At 48.7% G+C, this 16844-nt stretch overlaps 1 protein-coding gene across 1 annotated transcript in view; it reads left to right on the plus strand.

The window, feature by feature from the left end:
• The window catches only part of AGAP1 (ArfGAP with GTPase domain, ankyrin repeat and PH domain 1), a 580109-nt gene that overhangs the window by 346986 nt on the left and 216279 nt on the right, over positions 1–16844 (plus strand). The window lies entirely within an intron of this gene.

A 16844-nucleotide genomic window follows, 5' to 3' on the forward strand; every position in this document is an offset into this window, starting at 1 on the left:
CCCGCCAAGGAAATAGTTTATGGATTCAGTATACGAGTGAGCCTTTCTAATCACATAGGTTTCCAATCACCACTGTGTCCCCATACCTTCTACTCTCACATCATAGATAAATAGGAGTAGTATCTAGGATAGTGTTAAACCAAAGAGAATCCAATTTGTGAAATATCCTGTCTTAGTCTCAATTTTGGATTTGTTTTAGCATAAGAAGTGACTGGAGTTTGCAAACAGTTCATATTTAAAGACTGTACAGCTTTTTGCTTTGCAGAGAGTCCTTGCAGTCTGTTTTTTTTCTTTCTGACATTTTAATAGTGAAGTGAATCAATCAAATCATTGCAGGAAGGCTCTGCTGTCTAGTCCTCTTTCTGTGTGATCTTAAATAATTCAATGAAGAGCAACATGTCTAATAGTGTTTCAGTTAGTTGGCGTTTAAAAAACAAGCATTCACTAAGACTATATTATTTGCTAAAATCTAGACGTGCAATTATTTACTGTTGTTGAAGGGCCCATAAAATGAACAGGACCAAATCTCTGTACGTGCCTACGGCCGCCTGAGCCTACAGGGGCTCTTCTCCCACTACAGGACCCCCCCCCCTCCCCAATATCTGAACCCGGCAAGGAAACAGTTGTTACTTGATGATTGAACCCACTAATGTGTTACAGTAAATGGGGCATGAAATACAATATTTCATATATAGTATATACCGAGTGATTCTTGTATTGAAACAAGGCCATTTTTAACTTGCTGACACAATACTTGCAGTGTTTCATCATTAAATTGCCCTGATTAACAATCACCTTCTAGAGTGAGACCATTGGAGTCATTGTTTTTCTAATGTGATGCATCAGAGGATTGGTTGAACACGACTTCATCCTCTTTTATGTTTTAAATTTTGGTATTTGAGGACTTTGGCGTGAAATAAGGTATAGTCTTTTTTTTTTTTTTTACACAATGTATTTATTTATTTATTTATGGCTGTGTTGGGTCTTCATTTCTGTGCATGGGCTTTCTCTAGTTGTGGCAAGTGGGGGTCACTCTTCATCGCGGTGCGCAGGCCTCTCACTATCGCGGCCTCTGTTGTTGCGGAGCACAGGCTCCAGACGCGCAGGCTCAGTAATTGTGGCTCACGGGCCCAGTTGCTCCATGGCATGTGGGATTTTCCCAGACCAGGGCTCGAACCTGTGTTGTCTGCATTGGCAGGCAGATTCTCAACCACTGCGCCACCAGGGAAGCCCAAGGTATAGTCTTTTTTATGTGGACATTTCCTTAAGCACATTTTTGATGCCTGCTGAGAATTTCATCCAGAATTTTTATGTCGGTAAGGTGTGAGGGACGCCACTTGATTTTACTCCGTAATTAGGGAGCACGTTTCTCGTTGATGGCAACAGCCTCTAAGCTGGAGCACAGAAGACGTTGGTTGAGGATGTTTGGTAGAAAAGAAGTGCATCCGAGCTGCCCCACAGTCACCATCACGTCTGTCACCCACGTGCACTGTGTGTATTCAGCAGGGTAGCCCCTGCCTGCAATTCGGGGCTCTGCACGCTGACGGCTGTCTTCCCTCTCCTTGGTTCCAGGTATGTTCAGACACGTGAGCTGACTGCTGTCTGTGACCCTGGTGGGCAGCTGGTGGATGGGTGGGCATGCTCGTTCCTGCTCACCAAGGGAGTAGTTCTAGGGATGGCCCTTTACCTTCTTTATGCGTATTTACACTTGTAAGCACCTATATCCGTTTTCAGCAATCTGACATTTCCTCAAATGAAACTTTTGGGGAAGACACTGGAATCTGCAGAAAAGTTCCACCTGACGTCTTAGATGTAAGACAGCAAGACCACTTGGGAGGAAGAGAATCATTTTGCACCCTGTCCTGGGTGTCTTGGGTATCTTTGTTTGAACTCACTCCTTTAGGCAAAGACTGAGAGCAGGGGTGCCCCCTTCAACCAGACTAACCTAGTAACTGAGCACCTGGCAGGTAATGGACTGAAATGAAAACTCACCCACTAGCTTATAGAGACCCTGCCGTCCTGGGCGTTCAGTGATAACTCTGAGTATACCCACAGCCCCAGGACGTGGCACTGACTAGATTCACTTTGGTTTTCCAGAAACGCAGTCTCTCTCTGTCTCTATCTCTCTGTCTCTGTCTTTGTCTCTTTTATTTTCTAATCAGTTCACAACAGTATTCAGTTTCCAAGAAATTAAGTAGTAGTAATAGTGGTCGTCGTAATCATCGTCATCGTTGGGATAGAAGATAGTCGTGGAAGGAAATATTTGTGCTGCTCATAAAAAGATCGCATGTGGGGCTTCCCTGGTGGCGCAGTGGTTGAGAGTCTGCCTGCCAATGCAGGGGACATGGGTTCGAGCCCCGGTCCGGGAGGATCGCACATGCCGCGGAGCGGCTGGGCCCGTGAGCCACAACTACTGAGCCTGCGGGTCTGGAGCCTGTGCTCCGCAACAAGAGAGGCCGCGACAGTGAGGCCCACGCGCCGCGATGAAGAGTGGCCCCCGCGTGCCACAACTAGAGAAAGCCCTCGCACAGAAACGAAGACCCAACACAGGCAAAAATAAAAATAAATAAATTGAAAGAAGGCTCAACATTTAAAAAAAAAAAACAAAAAACGATGGCGTGTGGAATGTTTCTGGAGACCAGGGCTTAGCCGTATCAGGGCGGGACGGCTGTGGATTCCTGTTCTGTGCCGGTTCTCAGTAGAGCCTGCCCGGAGGGCTGTGCTGAGAAAGCTCAATGCTCGCCCTCGCAAGTGCCGCAGAGGGTGGCAAAGTGGGAGCCCGCCCGCCAAGTGGGTGCCACCCCTGGTTTAAGTCTTGGCTTAAAAGCGAAACACGGCTGTTTGCACAAACTTTCTTCTTTTCTTAACCAGGAGCAAAGTGAGTAATCCTTCCCTCCTTTGATTTCTCCGGTAGAAACTCTAATCCAGGTTTGAATTGCCTTCCTCTGCCTGTGCCCACATCTTAATTTCCAAAATAGAAGAATCCAGAGGGGCAGGCCCCGCGCGGTGTTCTTCTTTATGCCTCCCTGTATCCAAAGCAGCAGTTTACACTTACCATGCGTACGGGAAGACGATTTGTACTGATTTGGTGTCTGATGAGATCTCCTTACGAGCGTGCAATTTCTAATCACCTTTGCTGTGTGGTGCAAGGCATGTGGTTACCATAAGAGGATTGGAGTCCTACAGACAACGTGGATGCAAATTTGGGTTTTACTCCTCACTGGCCGTATTACCTTGCACAATTATTTAATCTCCATGAAACCTTTTACCGTTCACGGCGATGGTTATGTCATACAGTTGTGTGTTCATTTGTCCAACAGCCTTTTTTTGAGCACTTGTCGTGTGCCAGGTTATAGGAAACAAAAATGAGCTAGACGAGAATGGCCTCTCCCCTGGTTAAGCTGCTGCTACAGAAGCCCAGGAGCCCGACAGGGGGGAGGCAGCAGTGTCAGATAGAAACAGAATGTGAGCCACAGATACAATCGCACCCCTCTTTTGGTGTTCATATTAGAAAGAGTAAATAAGAACAAGTGAAATGAAATTTAATAATGTTTTGTTTAACTGAGTCTATCCCAAGTTCAATCATGTCAGCATGTAACCAATTTAAAAAGTTGCCCATTTTTCCTGCTAAGCCTTCAGAATCTGGTATGTGGTTTTGGTTTACACCTACAGCAAGCCTCAGAGCTGAGGACAGGTGGAGTCCTCACTTGTCCTCACCCGGGGCTCGTGGTGACTCTGCTGGGCAGAGCAGGCCCAGAGCTGGGGGGACTTAAGCTGACTAGGAGACGCCTGCTGAGGAGGTGGGAGAGGCAGGGGGAGGGGCGCCACGGTTGGTGACAACTCTCACCAATTTGGCCGTGCTGCCGGGTCTGGGCGTGACGAGGAGCCTGAACACGGTGGGAAGGAACTACCTGGGGGGCCCTGGGAGAGCTGTCCACAGCTGCGGGTGACTTTCTAGGGGCAGAGCGTAACCTGGAAAGAAACCAGGTCTCAGCAGTGGCAGCATCTGAGGCAGGGGGGCGAGCAGTTGGCAGACAGGTCGGAGAGAAACGAGAAGGAAGTGAGAACAGAGTGTATCCCAAGGAGAACACGTTTAGAAGTGTTGGTTAGGGGAGAAGAGACAAATCTCCCCTGCAGAAGACTAACACTTAGCTGATGGAGATGTAAAATCTACTCACAGCTCACCTGATGTCTCACACCAGGTAACTTCCATGTCCCACGCACACCCTGCTCACACGCACGCTAACAGTCGCCCTGGTGGGTGTCGTATGGGGGCTGATGACTGGGTTTAGGGATCATTTGCTTGAATAAAGAAGCAGCCACAGGTTTTTTATTGTTGCTTGTCCAGGAATTCCTCTCTGCCACGTTTGCACACACACGTTCGCGTGTGTCGCCCCACAGTTTGTACTTGGGGCAATGCCCCCCCCCATCGCACAAAGGGGCCCCTCCATCCTTGGCCTCACGCTGTCACCCGGCTGGACACTGGGGTGTCCTGGCTTCCGAGGCGGGGGATTGAATTCAGTTTGATTTTCTTTAGTAAAAGAAGTCTCACCGGCTCCGAGCGAGTGGAGTCCATCTCCAGCCCGCAGTTTTTGTCTGTGGTTCTCGCCTCCAGGGGTGGTCTGGCTGGGAGGATAGGTCAGGGCCGGGATGATGACGGGGCAGCCCTGCTCCGCCGCGCGCCCGCTGGGCCCCCGGACGGCAGTCAGTGTTGCGGGGTGACTGCAGCGGTGTCACCAGGCTGCTGTTAGGGCAGAGCTCTCACCCCAGCTGCCGCAACCCTGGTGGCAGAAAGAGGCAGGGTAAGAGGGAAGACAAACGAAGTGATCAAGAGATGATATTAACTAGAAAAATCAAGAATGATCCATATCCATCCTGGTGGCAGTGGTTTCTTCTTCGTTTCCTTTCTTTTCGTTCGATGAGGGGAGTGTTTTTGGTTGTTGTTTTAAATTATCCCAATATATAGCAGCCTCATTGTCTTGTTTTTCCGCCCCTGTTTAGAATTCATTTGGTCCTCGTTGGGACTTCATAATTCAGCCAGACCTAACGTGAAGTCCACATCTCTTCAGCGTTCCTCAGGGTTAACGTGCTTTTCTAAAAAGGGGGGAAAAAAACCCACAAACTTTTTTCCCTTCCCCATCATTGTTCTCCGTCTCGTTATTCAGTTGACACGGAATTAAATTGGATTCTGTGTCCATCATTATTAAAATGTGAAGTGTGTCGGTCACAAAGCATCCATTCCGGGGCAGTTGGCTGAATAATTCTTTTCTTTATTATCCCAAATTACTGCTGAGCTCTGGAGAGGGGAGCAGTTTAGCCAATTATTGCCATTTGAGCTGGATTTGTGGGTGATTAGCTCCTGGTCGAATCCAGTCCCGGCCGGCGCTTTGAAGCCGCGCCGTGTGATTTTCTCAGCGGTGAGGTAGAAATCGACGCGGCTAATGACAGGAAGGTCGCGCGGGTGAGCTGACCCGCGCGTGGTGCAGGCTTGGGTTTCGCAAATAGGGCATCCACAATAACAAGTGTGTCACTAACCCCGCCGTGCATAATCGAGGCTTTATAGGATTGCCAGAGATGCTGACAGCTCAATTAAAGTGGAACCCTTTGTACCCTACAACCTGGCAGAATGACAGAAATATTACTAACCAGAAAGGGGAGGGCATCGCGAAGGAGCTGCTTAGAGATCCAGAATCCTCACTGGTCCCTTGGCCTCGTCCCCCAACTCCCTCCACAGGCTGGAGCAGAGCTTCCATTTGTGGTATAATAGATCCTCTGGATGGGGGGCTAAGGATGCAGATATTACTATTCCAAAAAAAGAGCTCAGCTAAGAGGGGCTTCCTGCTGTTTCTATGGAAACACTCTAAACTAGGTGGAAAGTTCAAATGGTGGAGTCGTGGCAGAGCTTGCAGGTCCTGGTCGAATTGGTCCGGCTCCTTTTACCGACGCTGACATCCAAGCCTCACGTGTGTGAATTTGCTAGAATTTTTCTGTTTGAGGAGCATCTGGGGAAACCATTTAATAGGAATTATCTTCTTGCATATAATGAACGGCTGTTACTGACTTTCTTCTTTTACTTAAGAGTATTTTTCTACGTCTAGAACCACAAGCTGTTTTGATCCACGGTGTATATAGTCTTGTCATTTTTGTCCCACTTGCTTTTTCCTGCTAAACCTATAGTAGGTGGGTCCCTCATCCTGATGTGATTCAGTGGCATTGTAATTGAGTGGCGGGTTGTTACACCCTCCCTGCTTTTTTGTCTTTGGTTTTAGGTTTTCGATGGATTGCTCTGCTATTTGGAGACATTCCGGATTTGGGGAGATAGTTTAGAACCAGGCACGTCTGTAAATTGGGGTGATTATTTAGGACTCACCGCATGCCAGCTCCGGCAGACCTGGCGCCCCAGAATTCCCAGTCTGTTGGGGTGTGCTGTATTTGAGGTGCCTGATGGATACTCAGGGAACACGTCCTACTGGGGAGGAAAAGTGAGACTCGAGCGAGCAGGGAGTTGAGAGCTGAAGATGCTGTGTGACGTGGAGACCTGCAGGGCATTCGTGGTGAGGTCCGGGCTGTACTACCTGCTGTGCTGGGTGCTGGTGGATGAGACCATTTCTCTGTCCTACAGCAACTTACAACCTGTTTGTATACCGTTGTACTAGTCTTTCCAGGCTGCCGTAACAAAGTACTGTTACGGAACCAAACTTGGGTCCCCTTGCCCGCAGTAGAGCCAGTCTCCTGGCGCCGGGTTGTGGTGAAGGGGGAAGGGCAACGTTTATTGCAGGGCACCAAGCACGGAGTCCAGGCGGCTAGTGCTCAAACGGCCTGAATTCCCCGTTGGCTTTCAGGGACAGGTTTTTAAAGACGGGGTGAGGGAGGGGGGGTTGAAGGGTGTGTGATCAGCTCACGGACACTCTTCTGATTGGTTGGTGGTGAGGTCATCGGGAGTCAGCATCACCAGCCTTCTGGTTCCAGCCCGTCTGGGGTCTGTGTGCTGGTGGGCAGCATGCAGTTAACTTCTCCCACCTGGTGTGGGTTTCAGTATCTGCAAAACAGCTCAAAGGATAAGACTTAGAATATTATCTGTAGCCCTTGAGGGGGAACTAAAGGTCCTTGACTTTGTTTAACGGCTAAACTATTACTTTGTCTTGCTTGACTGTTTTCTTCCTGCGTTTCCTCACTTCTCTGACTAAATTTATTCAAAACTTTTATTAAAGTTTTTCTACAGACAAGGGGCAGGTGGAGGACGTGTGGGGCGGGAGGGCATCTGTCCCGGGAAGGCCCCATAGGGTCCTGCTCGGTTACAGTTCCACAGACTGGGAGCCTTAAAAACAGGCATTTATTTCCTCACAGTCCTGAAGCCTGGAGGTCTGAGATCAAGGTGATGTCCTTCTTTGGAGGCCTCTTGCCTTGGTTTGTGGTTGGCCGTCTTCTCCCTGTGTCTTCACATCATCTTCCCTCCATGTGTGTCTGTGTCTGAATCTCTTCCTATAAGGACATCAGTCCTCCTGGGTTAGGGCCCATCCTACAGGCCTCGTTAGCCATAGGTTCTTTAAAGGCCCTGTATCTCCAAATGCAGTCACATTCTGAGGTCCTGGGGGTTAGGACGTCACAATAAAAATTTAGGGGGGGATATAATTCAGCCCAGAGCAACCATTATTCTAAGGGTCCAGGTGATGCTTGTTTCAGCAGAGGTTATGGAAGCCCAGAGCCCAGCTTCCATAGAGTGCTAGAGTGTAAGGGGGTCTTCGGCAGGAGTAAGGGGAGGATGCAAGATGGGAACTTGGGGGAAAAGAACAGAATTTGCCAACTTTAAATTAAGTCGGTTGGGGCTTCCCTGGTGGCGCAGTGGTTAAGAATCTGCCTGCCAGTGCGGGGGACACAGGTTCGAGCCCTGGTCCGGGAAGATCCCACGTGCCGTGGAGCAGCTAAGCCCGTGCGCCACAACTACTGGGCCTGCGCTCTAGAGCCTGCGAGACACAGCTACTGAGCCCACGTGCCTAGAGCCCGTGCTCCGCAACAAAAGAAGCCACCGCAGTGAGAAGCCCGCGCACCGCGACCAAGAGTAGCCCCCGCTCACCACAACTAGAGAAAGCCTGCGCGCAGCGATGAAGACCCGACGCAGCCAAAACTAAATAAATAAATTTATTTTGAAAAGATAAAGTAAATTAAGTCAGTGGCTGCCAATTGCTTCTTCATGGTTCCATATCCTATAGCAGGGCTCAGCAACCTTCTGTGAAGGGCCAGATAGCTAGTATTTTACGCTTTGCAAGTCACACGGTCTTTCCTGCAACTCCGGAGCTGTACTGGGTGAAAGCAGCCCTGTGTAAGAATGGACACGGCTGCGTTCCGATGAAACTTTATTTACAGAAAGAGGCAGAAGATTCGATTTGGCCCACAGGCCAGACTTTGCCAGCCCCAGTGCTACAGGATTCCCAGCGCTAGCAGTCTCTGTAGGGTGCACTGGCGTTGAGATTCCTGTTAAAATGGGGATGAGCCCAACGCTCAGGATTATACATCCAACGCTCCTAACAGGGAGTTTGCTAATGTCGTCTCGGTCCCATGTGTAAGTGATGGAAGGATGTGAGGGGAGGCGGGCACAGACTTCACCCCCTGCAACAGACACTTCTGTGCGAAAATTTCCACTCCTTTGGGTCCAGGCAGCTCTTGGTAAAGTGTGTATCTGTTATCTGCAAGGGACAGCTTAGCATAATGAGAGAGCAGGAACAGGATGGAGAGAGAAGTTTCGTGCTGGAAGAGTGGACTATCGGGGGAGACACAGCGGGGAGTGACGCCCAGCTGGAGGGGCTTCTGCAGGAGCCCCTGACAGGGGCGGAGAATGTCCCTGTCCCTTGTATGGTCGTTCAACTCCTGTGCTTCCCGTTTCTAAAGATGAAATAAATGTACCACTCACCCAGATGCCCTGTCCTAGTTTTTTTTTTTTTTTTTTTGCTTTAAGTCAACAAAGCATAAGTAAACCACAAGTATAGTACATGTTACAGGAAAAATCTTGATGGGAATAAAAGTACTAAATGCAAATGTGAAAATCGAATGATTGGTGATCTTACTCTTTGGGTCTCAGGTAAAGATGCCAGCTTTTCTCTGCCACAGTTTAGAAATTCAATAGAAAACCTTTAACTGCTATCATGAGAATCTACTCAAAAGTACTAAGAATGCGAATCATAAAGTCACCGAGGCGCCCTTCCTTAACAAGTGTTCATTGTAGAACCAAAGAAGGACTCAAACCGCACTTCTTTTTTAGAAGCAGAAATACTAAACATTTTCTGAACTTGTGTGGATGGTTTCAAACCCTGGAAAAACTATTGTCTTTTTAAACTTGGTAATTAGGAAGCTATTGGCACCCCCTCAAGTGCAGCAGGATAATCCAATTTATATCACTGCTGAATCACACATGGCCTCTCCTTTGCTTTCAGTCAGATGCATGCATGGCCTCCAGTGGCTGTTAAAGCAGATGAGAAATGCTGCCTCAGAGCAAAGATCAGTGCTTCGTGGATGTGTCTGTCGATGGTCTGATCTTTCCGTGGCGCAGCCTGCAGCTGGCTGGTCCTCCGTTGCCTCGTAGGACCCTGGCTGCTAAATGTTCCCCCGGTGTCGTGATGATGTCTGTGCTCGCAGGCGCCAACGCCACTGGTCCCTGCAACTCAAAACGAAGACTGATTTGCCTGCTTTAGACCCCCAGTCTCTAATGCAATCAGTAAATCTTTGTTGGTAAATAATTGCTATCGAGCAGAGTTTTAATATAAAGTTATGAGTGGTGTTTTATCACAGCTTGGGGCTGCAGCGGACACTGAGTGATGGATTTCTGATAGCACCTACATTCATTGCATTTAACTTTGTAAGTTATTTAAAGCTGGTACACTTAACATTGCTTTTGGCTTTCAATGACCGCTTGGGACTACGCAGAGAATACACATGACTAATAAAGAGATTGCATCCAAAAGACAATTCTGCTCTTTGCTCCACCATAGAAAAAGTTCCCTGAGCGAAAGGAACAAGAAATGCCTGCCTAGAATCTGATGTTTTGGTAGCAGATCATTAAAAATCATCTGATGCATCAGTATATGAATGAGGTGGTAGCAGTTAGGTCAACAGTATATGAATGAGGTGGTAGCAGTTAGGTCAACGTTTGCCATTTCTAAGTAAGAGAAGAGGAATATTTGAGATGTCACAAAGCCCTTAAATTTCTTACCCTGCAAACTAGTAAAAGATGTTAAAGCTTTGAAATTGGTCTGGAGGGTGAAGTGATTCCCAGGGAGGTGGTGTAGCTTCCGGTTATGAGTATAGACCATCGCTCCCGGCTCGCCCCACTGCACTGGTTATCTGTGGCTGGTAATTAACCCAAATCATAGTGGTTTAAAACAGTAACCATTTTATTGTTGCTTATGACTCTATGGGTCAGGAATTTGGAGCAGGGATGTTGGGGACAGCTCGTTTCTGCTGCACAAAATGCCTCCTAGGGCTGGGCATTCAAGATGATTTCTTCAGTCACATCTGGTGCCTCAGCAGACGCGGCTCCTACGGCTGGGGGTTGACGCCAGCAGGTCGATGACCGTCGTGGATCCAAGACCCCGATTCTCCTCCGTGTAGTCTCAGGGTCTCTCCCTTCTCACTGTCTCCCTAGAAAAGTGGTCCAGTTTCTTACAAGGATGCTAGGGCTCCCAAGGGCACAAAAACAGGAGCTTCCAGGCCTTCTTAAGGCTTCGGCCAGAACAATAGCATCATTCCCACCATATTCTACTAGTTAAATTGGGTCTGGGGGCCTGCGGGGACAGAGTGAGCTGAGTTTTTGAGGGTCATCTTTGGAGACTAGCTACTTTGATCTGCCCTCCCACGTGCAAAATACCCTCACCCTGTCCCCAGATTCACCACGTCTCATGCCATCACGGCATCTGGCTCAGGCTTGAATCCAAGATTGTCATCTACATCAGGTGCACATGTAGATGAGGCTCCTGGGATATGACCTTCCCATCTGAAGACCAGGCACTCAAGGGACAAGTTATCATACGCATAAACACACACGCACGCACGCACACACTCACGGTGCCGACACCGGCACGGGAGAACCACACAGCAGGTACCTTATTCCAAAAAGAAGGAGAGGGGCAGAACACCTGTAGATCTCACTGGTCCACAGCACAGGGTATGTTCTGCTCCTAGGGGCATCCTCCTTGGCCCTGGGCTCTGCTATCTGAGTCAACCTTTCTTCTCCATAAGACATGGCCTGTGTACAGCTATGTAGCTTTCTCAGCCTGTACTTGGGTTGAAAGCCCAGGGCCTCTTTTCTCTGTGCTTTTTATTTTATTTTATTTTTAATAAATTTGTTTGTTTGTTTGTTTGTTTTGGCTGCATTGGGTCTTCGTTGCTGTGCGCGGGCTTTCTCTAGTTGTGGTGAGCAGGGGCGACTCTTCGTTGCGGTGCGCGGGCTTCTCGTGGCGGTGGCTTCTCTTTGTAGCAGAGCACAGGCTCTAGGTGCACGGGCTTCAGTAGTTGTGGCACGTGGGCTCAGTAGTTGTGTCTCACGGGCTTTAGGGTGCAGGCTCAGTAGTTGTGGCGCATGGGCTTAGTTGCTCTGTGGCATGTGGGATCTTCCCGGACCAGGGTTTGAACCCGAGTCGCCTGCATTGGCAGGCAGATTCTTAACCACTGCGCCACCGGGGAAGTCTTCCCTCTGTGCTTTTTAGTCCAAAGTGGTGTAATTCCTTTAAAAACCTTGTGGGTGCCCTTTGTATCAAATTACAAATTTTGTCCATTAGGCAAAAGCCAATCCACAGGTTCCTGTCTCTAATCCATAGGTCTTCTGGTAATGGGAAGGGTCTACCTTAGATCTTTCTGAGTTCTCAGGAAGGGGGTCTGACTGCCGCACTCTTGGTGGGGTCTTTATTCTGAGATCATATCTCCTGCCATTCCCTGGATTCGATCTTTGTTCTGAGGCCGGTTCTTACTCTCAGAGTTTTCTACTGCAGGAGAAGCTGGGATTGAGAAACAGTTTTTCTCGTGGTCTGGTCCAGTAAGGTTTTTAAATCAGAAATATTTTTTCTAATTCTGCTTGAAAACTACCTTGATCTCCTCTCCCTCCTCCCAGACTCATCAGAGCTCATCAGAGCAGTTAGCGTGTTTGGCATTCTGCTCAGCAATCTTAGCCAGGTCCGTCCAGGGGTTCACTGCGCATCCTGGCCGTGCTGCCTCTTCCCACAGGGAGCAGGTCTGCTAACTGTCCGTCCTGCCAGCACACAAGTCGGACCCCTTTCTCCAACCTCAGGGAGCATTTTCCTCACGGTCCTTCCAGCTGTTCAGTCCCTGCCAGCCTCAGCCAGCTGCCTGGTTCCAAGCCAGTGACGTGTGTTTCTGATTTTTGTTACAGCAATGCAGGATGCTAGTTCTGTTTTTCTAGCCTATTTTTGCCTAATACTCTACCCCAATCCCTAATGATTTGAAAAAACTATTATTATTTCTCATAATTCTGTGGTTCAGGACTATGGACAGAGCACAGCCTGGCTTCTTGGTCAGAGCTCCCCAAAGCAGAAGCTGCCAGGATTTCTTAAGGTTTAAACCCAGCGTAGGTAGCATCACTGCAACTGCTACTGTTGGTTAAAGTGAGTCTCAGGCACCCCTGAGTCAGTGTGGGATGATTTACACAGGGACACGAATACCACGAAGCCTGGTGCATTGGAAGCTGTCTTGAAATCAGCGACCAAGCTGGCTGTGTGAATTGGGCAAGTTACATAGCCTCTCTGTGCCTCACTGGCCTCATCTGTAAGATGGGGACAGTCAGTAATTACCATCAGGTCATCATAAGCTTTCAGTGAGTTAATACTTACTTCTAAGGCTCTTAGAGCAGCATCTGGCTCACAATGAGCCCAATATTGTTTTGAAATAAAAAATTTTTAAAACATGCATAAGCCATACGAAATTCAAATAAAGCACTCACCGTAATTGACGTCTACACTGGGATAGCTGGTCCACAAGAAACGATCTTAAGCATGTACAAAAGTGGCATCTGAAAGATAGACCAAGTATACATTTTGACATTCCGCCGTGTGGTTTTGCCCTGGGTCACACGGAATCAAAGAGACTTAGAATCAGAAGGGCCATTTACACTCGCTGATGGGAGCTGCCCGCCCGTGTGTCTCTGGCAGAGCGCCTTCCGGCCTCTGTCATCTTCTAGCTCGTGGGATCAGGGCTTCGTGTCCTTCAAAAGTTTAAAATGAACTATTTTTAGGGTTTTCCATTTTCCTCGTAGTTAGAGTAGAAATTGTGTAAGTCTTGGATGGCAGAAGCATGGGGGATCCAGTCTAGGGGCTCAGCCTGCAGTGAGGGGCTGCTAGCATGTTAGAGCATCCTGCTTCATCGGTAGAAGTTTGTCCTAAAGGGAGGTGATGGGTTCTCTCCCTTCAGCACTTTGGGGGATGCTACCTGTGCTGAAGAGGAGAGTCCCACCGTGTCAGAGTGCTGGAACCTTTTGCTCTGGGAGGTGTCTGGGGCTAAGAAGGGGCTTGGCTGTGTAGCTCTGTGACATCTCATTGGGCCTTTGTGGCAGCTGTCCTTGGTCCCTCAAAAGAAGGGCATGCTGGGGGCAGGCTGCACTCCAGAGTTACAGACCAGGCTCGCCCCCCGGAGGGCAGCGGAGCCCTGCTCAGGCAGCTCTAGGGGTCCAGGCCCATGGGTTCACTGTCCCCAGGGATTCTTGAGCAGGGTGACCCTGGGCAGGGATCAAGCACAAATATTGGTCTAGCAGATTCAGGATGGAACGGTTTGACTTCCAGAGTCTCTTGTGATTCTGAAATTCTGTGATTCCCACTTGATACAAATACTCTCTAAAAAATCAGGGTTCAGAATTCATTTAAGAAAAAAAAACAGAAAGAAAGCAAAAGGAAACACATCTTTAATCCACAGAAGCTGTTTCCTGAGTCTCCTCATCTGAAGTTCAGTTAAACCTCTGATTACAAAAGTTCATCCTGCTTTGCTGCCTCCCATGCCCTCGACTCATCAAAGACCTCGCGTCTCATCATGTTTTTCAGGATGGGGCTCTTTTTATTATTTACGGAGAGACCACGCCGTTTGCCGGTTTCTCCTAGTGTTTTGGCTGACCTTTTCTAAAGGTTCACAAAGTGGACCCTGACGTCCAGAGCTGTGGGCATTAATCCACAGCCCTGGGTTTTCCTGGGACTCCCCTTCCAGGAAGTGCAAGCCTGTGGATGGCTGTTGTCTGGGTGATAGGATGGAGGTCCCACGTGGCCCAGCCATGGGAGGTCCAGCACCTTGGTCCAGACCCCGCTACCGCCTTCTGCTAACTCTTGGCCGGAGGTCGCGGACACAGAGGTGCCTGCGTCTGGCCTGCAGACGTGTCGGGTTTGGCCTGAATTGCACGCAGATGGTGTATAATCCGTTGCTGACATTCTAAGGTAAGGAGCCGTCACATAAAGCTCCAGTCCGTCTTCTTCTCTTGGGTCATCAGGAAATCTGGAAACGCAGATGCGGACCCTGCGTTCCCTGCTCAGTCCAGGGCGCCGTTCCTGGACCGTTGGCTCCGCTATGCATCGTTGACCTTCACGCCATCAAGAGGTCTGGCCTTCTCCGCTTGCAACAGCCTGACCACCCGCTTCCTGGGATCTTTTAGTAAAGCTGGAGATTTGCTTCCATAAATCCTCGTCCCGGTCTTCCCTCTCTCCAGGACGCTCGGAGTTTACGGCATTTTCAGGGTACTCTTAAGACTTAGCAAGCAGAAACCCCTTCCTCTGGATCCATATACAGTGTATTTTCAGGAACAGATTTGAATTTGTTCATGTTAGAATGGTGCCTATCTGTCCTTTCACTGTGTGAATGTAAAATACCAGACCGAATGCTACTGGTATTTTATATTCCCTTGCAATCCCGGATTCTCAAGAGAGGAACTGGACTGAAGGGGCCTGCCAGGATCCTGGGTGACCAGCCGCTCCCAGGTTTGGGTTTTGTGCCCTGGAAGGACGAGCTGGTGCTTCGAGACTGAAGGCTGTAGGCCAGGCAGTGGTGGGGACGCTGGTCGGTTTGACCATTGTGGTCATTGCCCACAGGCCACAACTTAGCAGCCCAGTATAATGGCAGGAGTGAAGAGGACACGGTGGCTGGTCCTGTCACTTCCCAGCACTAACGAGCTCCCTTACCTCTGTGGTCAGAGTACACGTCTGTAACGAGGGAGCCGTCATAACTCTGCTACCCCTGCCCTGCTTCTTATGGGGAGCGAGTGAGCGAGAGAAAGATGACGACACTTAGAAACGCATCAGCACCTGCTAGCGCTCAAGCCACTGAAAGAAAAGTGCGCCTTCCCTGGTCCAGCTCGGCCCAGACCAGCAGCTGGGCGACCCCATCTTGCGTGCAGCGTGACGTGGGGAGCCAGGCGGCCAGTCGGTTCAGTCTCTACTGCAGTCTTGGGGTGGGCTCTGAGGGGTGGGATAATAAACCCAGCTGGCCAAGACTGAAGGGCAGAAATACGGTTCCTAAGCCACCAGGGTGTTCAGGTCTGCTGAATGTTGCAGCATTTGAATAGTACATGTAATCAGAGATAATCCTCCGAGGTGAACCACAGAATTTATTTAAGAAGATCGCCAAGATTTGGGTTTTCTTTTTTCAACAAGACATTAAGTTTTCCTAGGACCAAACAAATTGGCCTAATTTAATTTCCCAGAAAACTATGACGTGGTCTCTTCACGTGGCCTCCTGATAAATTTTCCCTTTATTCCCTTAAGTTATAAGTCTTTATACCTTTCACCGGGGAGTGTAGGATTTGCTCTTGAAAGTGCCCACGTGCTAGCTGAAAGACTTCTGTACCTCCCTCTGCAAGGAGCCCCGGGGTGTGACCTGAGGCCTGCATTTCCTTTGAGGCCGGAGGAAAAGCTTTCTGAGGCCCAGGGCGGCTCTCAGCCACCAGTGACACATAGTAACCCCAGCCCCTGGTATTGTTGGAAGTCCAGCTAAAATGGATGGTGGTGGGAAAATGTGAGCCTGCAGGAGAACTTGTGTCACGTTTTATTATGCTAAGTTTTAACATCTTAGGAATCCCACCAGGGAGGGGCATTTCATGATTTTAAGTGTTACTTTTTCTTTGTCACTACTTCATTGTCACCAATGGCGACCACCCCTCTCCCACTGGTTCTTACTGTGTCCTGGAACTTGCGTCGCCTTGGTTTGTAAGTAAAATTTTCCCCTGGGCCTGTTCCCCTTTGTTGGTCTCAGTGCCATGTTTGGTTTATATTGGTTGAGATTCCAGGAAATCAAGGTCTTCAGCTTTATGTCACGTGCTTTCTTTAAGTAAGAACTTGGAAAGAGATGCTCTTCCAAAGGTTTACTTGTGGGTTGCCTCAAACTTTGAAATATTTTCTTTCAGCGACAATAGTTGGTTCATAATCCATTATATTTGTAAAATTTGGTGTCAAACTAATGTCACAGTATTGGTAATTAATTGGAACTTAATTCTATTGCATAAAAAATGCTTACTTGATTTTTTTCTTGTATTTTGGCTCCTGATCAATAGAGTCAGGAGGCTGATGGAGGCTGGTAAAAATTCCCAAGGGGACTCAGGATGCCTCTGCTTCTTTAAGGTGTCGGATTCTATCTCAAACTTAACAACTTTCTCTCTGCCTCGATCTGGGTGAATTCACTAGCATTAGTCTTAAGCGTTCTCAGTCATAATCATCATTATGTAGGTTTATAGGTGGGCAGCAAGAGGAAGGGCAAGGAAGGAGGCTCTTCTGTTTTCCTTCTTTTCCGTGAACAGGAGTTAGACGAATCCAGATGTGAAAGCGCAAGTTGAAATTCACTGAGCACGGAAGGCGCGAAGCCCCAAAAGGGAAAGA

Source organism: Lipotes vexillifer, unplaced genomic scaffold, assembly GCF_000442215.2.
Source record: "Lipotes vexillifer unplaced genomic scaffold, Lipotes_vexillifer_v1.1 scaffold1215, whole genome shotgun sequence".
Lineage (NCBI taxonomy): Eukaryota > Metazoa > Chordata > Mammalia > Artiodactyla > Lipotidae > Lipotes > Lipotes vexillifer.